Genomic DNA, 10,753 nt, shown 5'->3' with positions numbered 1-10,753 from the left:
GTTCCCAGAGATGCTTAGCACTTGTTGGCCCTTTTGCCTTCACTCTGCGGTCCAGCTCACCCCAAACCATCTCGATTGGGTTCAGGTCCGGTGACTGTGGAGGGTAGGTCATCTGGCGCAGCACCCCATCACTCTCCTTCATGGTCAAATAGCCCTTACTTTCAAAGTTTTCCCAATTTTTCGGCTGACTGACTGACCTTCATTTCTTAAAGTAATGATGGCCACTCGTTTTTCTTTACTTAGCTGCTTTTTTCTTGCCATAATACAAATTCTAACAGTCTATTCAGTAGTACTATCAGCTGTGTATCCACCTGACTTCTCCTCAACGCAACTGATGGTCCCAACCCCATTTATAAGGCAAGAAATCCCACTTATTAAAGGGTTTCTATCACTTTGTTTCACCTATTTAGCTTTCAGACACTAGCGATCCGCTAGTGTCTGCTTTATCTAACCATCCTAATATAAGAGCTTATTGTCCTGCCGTTTAGCTAAAAAAATAACTTATATAGATATGCAAATGAGCCTCTAGGTGCTATGGGGGCGTGATTAGCACCTAGAGGCTCCGTCTACCTTAACAAACTGCCGCCGCCCAGCGCGTCCCTCCAGCCCGCCCATCTCCTCCGGAATGCGATGCTCCTCGTATTCGGCGCATGCGCAGTGAATGTCTGATCGCTTCCCTGCACAGACATCTCCACTGCGCCTGTTCCTCGGGGCACTATGACGTCATCGGCGCAGGCGCAGTGGAGATGTCTGAGCAGGGAAGCGATCAGACATTCACTGCGCATGCGCCGAATACGAGGAGCATCGCATTCCGGAGGAGATGGGCGGGCTGGAGGGACGCGCTGGGCGGCGGCAGTTTGTTAAGGTAGACGGAGCCTCTAGGTGCTAATCACGCCCCCATAGCACCTAGAGGCTCATTTGCATATCTATATAAGTTATTTTTTTAGCTAAACGGCAGGACAATAAGCTCTTATATTAGGATGGTTAGATAGAGCAGACACTAGCGGATCGCTAGTGTCTGAAAGCTAAATAGGTGAAACGAAGTGATAGAAACCCTTTAAACCTGACAGGGCACACCTGTGAAGTGAAAACCATTTCAGGGGACTACCTCTTGAAGCTCATCAAGAGAATGCCAAGAGTGTGCAAAGCAGTAATCAAAGCAAAAGGTGGCTACTTTGAAGAACCTAGAATATGACATATTTTCAGTTGTTTCACACTTGTTTGTTATGTATATAATTCCACATGTGTTAATTCATAGTTTTGATGCCTTCATAGTCATGAAAATAAAGAAAACTCTTTGAATGAGAAGGTGTGTCTAAACTTTTGGTCTGTACTGCATATAAACCCTTTTTTTCCTTCCTTTTTTTTGTTAGATTTTTGCTTAGTATAGGCCCCAAAACATTGGGAAATGGCAAAGAGAACTCACAGAGTGTGCTGCAGTATAGCAATGGCTGGTTGCAGCCAATATACTTCTCTACTCTGCCCAAGGGATGGTCCTGTGGGATCCATGCCTGGTTCATTTTAATGAATGTGGGCTTGTCCACATTGGCGGTGGATAGGCGAAAGCGCTTGTCTGTGATCACCCCTCCTGCGTGCTAAACACACGTTCGGACAATACACTTGCCGCAGGGCATGCCAGCACCTCCAAGCGTAAAGGGCAAGCTCTGGCCATGTGCCCTGTTTGGAGAGCCAGAAGTTGAATGGGGCAGACTCATCAGTCAGTACGTGCAGGCGTGTGCACACATACTGTTCCACCATGTTGCTGAAACACTGCCTCCTGCTAAGGCGACCCATATCAGATGGTGGTTCTGGATGTTGTGGCGTGCTGACAAAGCTTTTACACATTTCGGCCATGCTAACTGTTAGTGATGAGCGGCATAGGCAATATTAATCATTTTTGGCCGAATATTCGCCATAAATTTGCAAATTCGAGAATTCGTGATCTCCAGTCATTATTTACTTGATTGCAAAAATCGTCGATGTAATATATTCGCGATAAAAATTTGCGATTAGAATATTCGCGATCAACACTATTTCCAAATATTAATATATAGCACTATATTAAAAACATTTGCGAATTCTCGAAGTGGCGATATTCGCGATTAAAATTTGCAATTCGAATATTCACACTCAACAATACTAACCATCCCTTCTGGGGTGCTGGTGGTGCCCCAGCTGCGTTGGAGACTTCTTCCTTCACCTCTTCCTCCTCTTCTGTCTTCTCCTTGTGCTTCCACTGAGCCCCCGCTGTCAGGTGGGGATGCCATCAGTAGCTCGTCTACCAGCGTGCTCTTGTACTCGCGCATCTTCCGATCACACTCAAGTGATAGAAGTAAGGATGGCACTTTGTCCTTGTACAGGGGATCCAGCAGGGTGGCCACCCAATAATCAGCACTCGTAAAAAAGAGAGCAACTCAGTGGTCGTTGCATAGGCACTGGAGCATGTAGTTGCTCATGTGTGCCAGGCTGCCAAAAGGCAACGACAAGCTGTCCTCGGAGGTGTATTGTCTGTGTCCCCTATATCCCCCCATCCACGCTTCAATGATGCCTGCAAGCTAATGTAGTACAGTTGATATGAACCACATGAAGTTTCACCAAATATCCAGTCTGCAGATTTGCAATAGGGTCATACCAAGATACAGGAGCTGCAGCAATGAGCACTTGTTCAATATAGTTCCATATATTCATAAGCTGTTAGCAGAGAGTCAGGACATGCTAAATAAACCTCTTCAAATGTGCTATTAGATAACTGAGGAAAGTTTTAACAGACAGAGTCTTTACAGTGGACTCTTCCAGAAAGCCCCCTGTGTATTCTGCTACTTGGTTTGGTCTCCTCAGTGCAGATATTTACTGTGAAGGAGGTAGGATCTCTGTCTAAGTTCTCTAAAGCTAAAGTTCATGTATCTATTGTAAAAAGTTATAATATATACCCAAAATAGTTCTGTAGAATGTAAAGAGGTGACTGTATGTTTTTTTTAGCAACCTTGAAGCCCTGCAGCACATGCTAGGCTGAGTAGATGATGTACAGTTAGAGAGCCATGTGCTCTTCCTAAAATGGCTGTAAGACATGCTGTATTGCAGGTCACCCAGCTGCAATATCTTTGTAAATGATTTTCTCTTGTTCATTTTTCTGTATGCTTTGTTATATCCTGTAACACTAATGTGGGAATATAATATAATGACTGCCTGTTATGATATAGGTGGGCTGGTGACCTGGCTGTATACCACATAGTGGCAGTGTTTCCCTGTTGTATTACAGGCTCCAGCCAAGTGCACTCCACCTCAATAAAGCTTTAAACCACAGAAGACCTGAGTGTCGTCCCTTAGAGTCCACTTAGAGTTTATGCCTGGAGGAGCTGGTGACCGAGCAAGTGTGAAAGCTGGAGGTGTCGCAGATGGTGCAAGGAAAAGAGGGTTACATTTGGTGCCGTGACTCGGATCCATCATTCTGCTCAAAGTGACCAGTGAAGATACCTAAAGTCATCAGCAGCGATCCAGACAAGTGGACACGTGTAATAAGCGGACTGCATCTGAAAGGTTTGACTAAGAGACTGCTTTCTTCTGGAACTTTCTAAAATGAAAAATATATCAGTACACCGCAGACCTCCCCCAGGATATTACTACTCCACCCCCTTGGTACTAGGGAGGGGTTCTCCATGGTATAAACAGTCACAGAATATGAATGCATCTGATAGCCATGATGTTAATGCAGGTTTTTCCACAACGGTAGACCAGACTGGGGGCTTATTTACAAGGTCTAAGTTATTTGCATCTAATGATTCTGGTGTACCAGGAGTGTCAGACCAGAACAGGATATATGCAGAAAACATGAGCCATGTTACTGACTCCCATGATAGACGTACATCCAGCGATATGCAGAACGCATTTCAGAATTCGCAGGTTCTGTCAAATGTAATAAGGGAGGTTGGGCAGCAGATTAGCCACTCTATAATAGAAGGTCTGTCAGCTCATAATAGCAAACAGGATTCCTTCACACCAGAGAGTTACCAGCAAACTCAGGATTGGGCTAAATTAAATTTTGTACTAAAAGCAAATGTAAAAGAACCACCAATATTCCGGGGAGATGAGAGTGATAAGTGTAGTGTGTATGAGTGGGAGGAGATGATGCAGTCTTTTCTTGATAAGAAAGGTTACCAAACTGTTGAGCGTGGTAAAGAGATCATGGATAAATTGATGGGCCGTGCAAAAGAACTAGTGAAAATTGGGGTGAGGAATAATCCAACTATTGATATAAAGAAGGACCCAAGTGCTATTTACAATATACTGAAACAACATTTTGGGGAAGTTATCTCCACCGTGACTCCCTTGGCAGACTTTTATTCCACACTGCCTAAACCTGGTGAGAGTAGCCTAGATTACTGGATTCATTTAAACCGTGTCATTGATCTCGCTAATGAATGTCTAAAAGGGCGGGGAAAGTGTGTGGAGGACCCAGGGCATGAGGTAGCAATGATGTTTATCCGACACTGTCCAGAATCAGAATTGCAAAGCGTGCTTAGGTGTAAACCTGCCGAGAGATGGACAGTCAGTGAGGTACAGGAGATGATGGATAGTTACCACAGAGACAAAAGGTTGAGGGCTGAGAATAAGATGACCCAGAGTCTTGTAACAAAAAAATGAGAAATTTCTGAAGACTTAACCCCTACAGAACCTAAGGTAAAGAACATAGTCCCCTTATGCAGTAAGGGGGAAGAAGATTCGAATATTAACAAATTAATTGCATTGCTTGAAAAGGTTGTACCAGTTCAATATACTTGCCAACATCCTGGGGCACCAGCAGCAGGTTTTTCAGTTCCTGGAAAAAGGCCTGCTGCTTGTCACATCTGTAAAAACAGTAACCACTCTACCAAGGCGCATTGCATGATGAACAACCTGTGCTTCCTCTGCTGGCAACCTGGCCACCAGAGGCAGGCATGTCCAATGAAAAGGTCGCAACAGTTAAACTAAAAAGCCTGCACTTAGAGGGGTATGGTGTAGGCCCAAGTTCCCAGACCCCATCTACTGATGAATCTGGAGATATGGAAGTGTTATATAATCAGTGTGTTCAGGAAAGGCCAAAAGGAACACAGGTGATATTTCAACACTTGCAGAAAATTGCTCCCTATGACAACTTGTTCCATACTACTGTTACGGTTCAAGAAAAGTGTAAGTTAACTGCTATGATTGACAGTGGCTCAATGGTGTGTAGCATCAGTGAGCAAACTGAGCAGCAACTTATACAGTCCAAATTGCTGAAACCATGCTTTGCCATACTAAATGATATTGTACTTGTGGGTTGTGGTGGTATTAAAGTAAAGCCAAAGTCCGTTTATGACATACACCTAGAAATGTTTGACTGTAAAATGATTGTTCCAATGCTAGTAGTACCAGGACAAGTAGATGATATAATTATTGGAACAAATGTGATTAGGCATATTACTCACCAGTTTAAGAAAGATGAGAGTTTTTGGGCAATGTTAGCTACTCCTGAGGAGGGTAGTGAAGCCAGGCCGAGCTCTTTCATGAATTTACTAGCCAATGTGACCTGATGGAGAGGTGATAGGATCCCAGAGAAAGTGGGCACTGTCAAGCTTAATTCCTGCATTACTATGCAACCATTTCAAGAGCATTTAGTGTGGGGAAAACTTGAAAAGAAGGCAACGTTATCAGTTGGTAGTACAGTTATTGTGGAGCCCACTACATCCAAGACATGTCCAAGAAATGTCCTGATAGGGCGTACAGTCACACCACTATGGGGCGACAGATGGATCCCTGTAAAATTGATTAATACAACCAACAAGCAAATCACAATTAGAAGAAACTCAAAAATAGCTGATGTACACCCTTGTATAGCTTTAGAAGATCTTGATCTTGGTGGCAAAAAAGAAGTACTGCTATCCCAGCAATGCCCAGCACAAGAAGATACTCTTAATAGCATAAAAGGAAAGATAAGCGTTCTACATTAGATGATTCTGAATGTAAAAATATAAGAGCAATGCTGAAAAATCTTGGATTAGAGGAAGTGAATATAGACTCATGTGAAGTGTCAGAATACTGGAAGCAAAAGTTAGGTGAGCTGATTGTTTCTAATGAACAGATCTTTTCTAGAGGAAGGCTGGATTGTGGAGAAGCCGAGGGCTTTTGTCATCGAATACGTCTAACTGACGACAGACCCTTTAGTCTCCCTTATAGAAGAGTCCCTCCGGCACACTTTCAAAAAATGCGTGAAGTTTTGAATAAAATGGAAGAAAAGCAAATTATCCGTAAGTCTAGCAGTGAATGGGCATCACCACTTGTGTTGGCATGGAAACCATCAGGAGAACCCAGAATCTGTACAGATTTCCGATGGCTGAATGCAAGAACAATTAAGGATGCCTATCCTTTACCAAATCAGGCTGATGCTCTGGCATCCCTTAGTGGAAACTGTTGGTTCAGTACAATGGATTTAACATCGGGTTTTTACAACATTCCAATCCATGAGGATGATAAAAAGTACACAGCTTGTATCACACCTGTTGGGCTATTTGAGTACAACCGTATGGCACAAGGGTTATGCAACAGTCCTGCAACTTTTGCTCGAATGATGATGTCAATTTTTGGTGACCAAAACTATCTGGGATTGTTATGCTATCTAGATGATTTGCTGGTGTTCGGCAAGAATGAACAAGAAGCTCTTGAGAGAATCCAGATGGTCTTCAGCCGATTACGTGAATACAATTTAAAGTTAGCACCAAAGAAATGCAAATTTTTAAGAAGCACTGTGAAGTTTTTGGGCCATATCATAAGACCAGAAGGAATTGCCACAGATCCAGATAAGGTATCAGCGATAACAAGCGTCGCTGCAAATGACCTGATGGAAGAAGATGGCAAAACACCATCGGTAAAGAAGGTCAGATCATTTCTGGTATTGGTGAATTATTATTCTCACTTCATACCAGGGTTTTCAAGAATAGCAAAACCACTGTACAACCTAACATCAGAGCCAACACAAGGAAAAGGGAAGTCAAAACATTTCAAGCGAAATCAGGCGATGACAAGAAAGCTGAGTCCGGAAAGTTGGAATGAAGAATGTCAGAATGCGTTTAAAAATTTGAAAGATGCTTTTCAGAAGACAGTGACATTGAAGCATCCAGACTTTAACAAGCCCTTTATTTTGGCTACTGATGCCTCTATGGGTGGACTTGGAGCAGTACTCAGTCAACTATCGGAATGTGGAAAGAAAGTATGGTATGGTTCGCTTCCTATCTTGCTGTTGATACTTTGTCTGACAAATGGCTCTTGACTCAGAAGATCAGCTGGAATATTCTGTGTTCCTGGCACATATTTTAAAGGGATTCTGTCACCAGTTTTTTACCCCCCCCCCCCATTTAAAAATATGGTTATGTTCATGGAGCTCTAGCGATTCCTAATGTGGTCATATAACCGAAATCTGTAGGCTCATTTTGTCTAAAAAACGTTTTAACTAACCTGTCATTCATCTCACAAAGGTGCCCAAGGGGATGCTCATGTCTTCCAGATGCCGCCCGCACCCGCCGCCGTTAGTGCCCAGCTCCTCCTTTGCTGTCATCAGTGCCGCCTCAGAATCCTTTGCTACGCCTCCGGCTCTCCCTCACTCCCCCCTCCTTCTTCTCTAACATCCCGCGCGTGCGCACAGGCCTCTGACAGTCTGGCGCCAGTGTTCAGGTCATCGGGAGGTTGAGCGAAGTGCCGGCACATGCGCACTTCGCTCCATGAAGCCGAACGGAGAAGTCCGCACGAGCGCATCAGGCACAGGCCTGTGCGCACGCACGGGATGTTAGAGAAAAAGGAGGGGGGAGTGAGGGAGAGCCGGAGGCGTAGCAAAGGATTCTGAGGCGGCGCTGATGACAGCAAAGAAGGAGCTGGGCACTAACGGCGGCGGGTGCGGGCGGCATCTGGAAGACATGAGCATCCCCTTGGGCACCTTTGTGAGATGAATGACAGGTTAGTTATAACTTTTTTTAGACAAAATGAGCCTACAGATTTCGGTTATATGACCACATTAGGAATCGCTAGAGCTCCATGAACATAACCATATTTTTAAATGGGGGGAGGGGGTAAAAAACTGGTGACAGAATCCCTTTAAAATATGTGCCAGGAACACAGAATATTCCAGCTGATCTTCTGAGTCAAGAGCCATTTGTCAGACAAAGTATCAACAGCAAGATAGGAAGCGAACCATACCAAGATTTACTGAAGTTGTGTACAACTGTTGAGAAGGACTCTATTCAGGAGTCATTTAAGCTATCAGTGAACCACCAGGGAGTTTCAATTACGAACAATGAAGTTAAAGCTATGTTTGAAAATCATTTGCGACCAGGAGATGTTACCAAACCATATACAGTCCTGCTAGGACAACATGTGAATGCTGTGCTGCAGAAGGGAATTGTCCCACTCCCCAAATTTTCGTTGGGAGACCTTCAGAGGAAACAAAATGAAGATGATGAACTGGCAAGGGCCATATATTTTGTTCAAAGGAGAAGAAGACCATCCAGAAGAGAACGCCGTTTTGAATCTCAAAACACTTTGCGGTTGTTGAAGCACTGGGATAAATTGAAGTTAAATAATGAAATTCTTTATAGGATTTCAAAACATAGATCAAGAAGCAAAATTTATCAATTTGTTGTCCCTCATTCACTTAGGAGTAATGTTCTAAAGGGTATTCATGATGACGCTGGACATCAAGGTCAGGACAGAACGATCTCTTTGGCCCGAGAACGATTTTTTTGGATTCACATGGAAGCAGACATCAAAAACTATGTGAGACAGTGCAAGAGATGCGTAGTGAGCAAGACTCCAGAGCCAGAAGGAAGAGCCCCTCTTGAATCCATAGTTACAAATCATCCATTAGAACTTGTATGCATTGATTTTTGGTCCGCAGAGAACAGCAGAAATGAAAGTGTTGATGTGTTAGTGGTTACAGACCACTTTACAAAACTATCTCATGCATTCCAATGTCAGAACCAAACTGCAAAGCAAGTGGCACGCAAACTTTGGGACAATTTCTTCTGCATCTATGGATTTCCAGAAAGATTGCATTCTGATAGAGGAGCTAACTTTGAAAGTGAACTAATTAGTGAACTTTTACAGATTGCTGGTATTGAGAAATCTCACACAACACCATACCATCCTATGGGAAATGGTCAAGTAGAGCGTTTCAACCGTACACTAGGAAGCATGCTGCGATCTCTACCGCCAAGATCAAAGAATAAGTGGCCACAGATGATTCAAGCGCTAACCTTTGCGTATAACTGTACTGTACATGAAACCACGGGTTATCCACCTTTTTTCCTCATGTTTGGAAGAACTCCTAGACTGCCTGTTGACATAATGTTCAGGAATGTGTTAAGAGATGAAACAGTCAAGGACTATGATGAATTTGTTGCTGCTCTAGGAAAAGACTTGAAGGAAGCAATTGAAATAGCACAGAAGCATTCTAGCAAAGAGCAAAACAAACAGACCAGAGGATATAACCAAAGGATCAAGGGTTTACCAATCAGTATTGGAGACCACGTTCTTCTTGTGAATAAGAAAGAGAGAGGAAAACGTAAACTTGCTGATATTTGGGAGTCAACTGTTTACAGAGTTGTTAACACCAACCCAAAGACTCATATCTTCCAGATACATAACTTAAAGACTGGAGAAGTCCGAGTAGTTCATCGCAACTTGATCTTACCAGTTAACTTTTTGCCCATTGATTTGGGAGAAGAAGAAGAATTATCTGAGGTGGCTTCCGCTTTATCGGATTATGAGGTGGAAGAACAGATTGATGAAGAACAAGTAGATTCCTTCAGTTATAATCACAATAGAATGACTTACTAGGATGGAAGAATTATCCTCCGGCTGGCCTTACCAAACCCCTTCCTTTCCAATAACCACACAGAAACCTTCTTGGTTTGGTAAAATGACCATTACGGCCAACTTTATTATACACACACAATAATAATAATAACAATAATACTAACAAGCATTTTAACACATACTTCAACCTTATGAGCCACTATACCGTAACAAGGATCCTGGAGGGCAACCCAAACAAGCGGTATCTTCCTTAAACATCTCTCCTTATACTTCAAGGTTACCCTTGGCCGCACTCACCGACCCAAGGGCACCAAATCCTTGAAGTATCCATGTATCTCCTCCTGTAGGCCTTTTAGCCCAAACAGGAGCCCCATCCTCGGCAATCACCATCCACATGAGACACAGGCTCCAACATGTCCTGCATCTCTTAAACCATTGTATTGCTCCTCCAGGATCCCATATCAATCAGCCACAGACGACCACCGATGACACCTCACCTGTGGGCGTCCCGCCACACCCTCAGGGCCGTTTCCAGACCCTCCTGAATGCCTAACGCCCACATATCAATCCCCACATCATTAAGATGCACACCATCGGGTCTCAGCCTCCAATTCCTGATGTCGGACCACCAGACCACCCTGTCTGCGAACAAAACGACCCACCTCTTTGTTCAACTTGGCCCGCGCTTTATTGAGCCGCTCCACCGACCTGGCAAACCGCCAACTGCTCCTCGCAACCACCTCTGACCACACCACCAGCAAATCCGGAAAATCCGACATCAAACGCAAAACGTCTAACTTGATATCCCGTATCACATCACGGGACCGCCGAACCCCCAAATCATTACCCCCCGCATGAAGAACTAAGATATCAGGCGGGCGATCTAACAGTACATTGGTATGGATCTCGGGCAAAACGCGCCCCCAAAGAAGCC

The sequence above is a fragment of the Bufo bufo genome, chromosome 2 (assembly GCF_905171765.1).
Source record: "Bufo bufo chromosome 2, aBufBuf1.1, whole genome shotgun sequence".
In the NCBI taxonomy this organism is placed as follows: Eukaryota; Metazoa; Chordata; class Amphibia; order Anura; family Bufonidae; genus Bufo; species Bufo bufo.
This window is presented reverse-complemented; position numbering follows the sequence as displayed.